Genomic DNA, 373 nt, shown 5'->3' with positions numbered 1-373 from the left:
ATGAAACAAAAGGAGTGGGGATGACGATAGGCAAAATCGGCTGCAGGCCTGAGTTATGTAATGAACCCAAAAAAAAAAAAAAAAAGACAGAATGAAGTTTACAGTGTGAGCGCCCAAAGCGGGTGGACCTCAGGAGATCGATTTTGTATCTTAAAACGAGGTGAAAATTACAAAAGTGAGCGAATTTACTAGAATACTGATAATTTCATTGGTCACCACCTAGTAAATTTACTCACTTTTGTAATTTTCAATTTGTTTAAACATACAGAATCGACCCCCAGATCTACGAGCGTCATACGCCTAAACGTCGATATTTAAATTGCGCGCGGGATGATGGGGCGAAGAGTAGCAGAAGGCGGAGCCGAATCGAAAA

Source organism: Mycetomoellerius zeteki, unplaced genomic scaffold (assembly GCF_001594055.1).
Source record: "Mycetomoellerius zeteki isolate Tzet28-1 unplaced genomic scaffold, Tzet1.0 scaffold88, whole genome shotgun sequence".
NCBI lineage: Eukaryota > Metazoa > Arthropoda > Insecta > Hymenoptera > Formicidae > Mycetomoellerius > Mycetomoellerius zeteki.
This window is presented reverse-complemented; position numbering follows the sequence as displayed.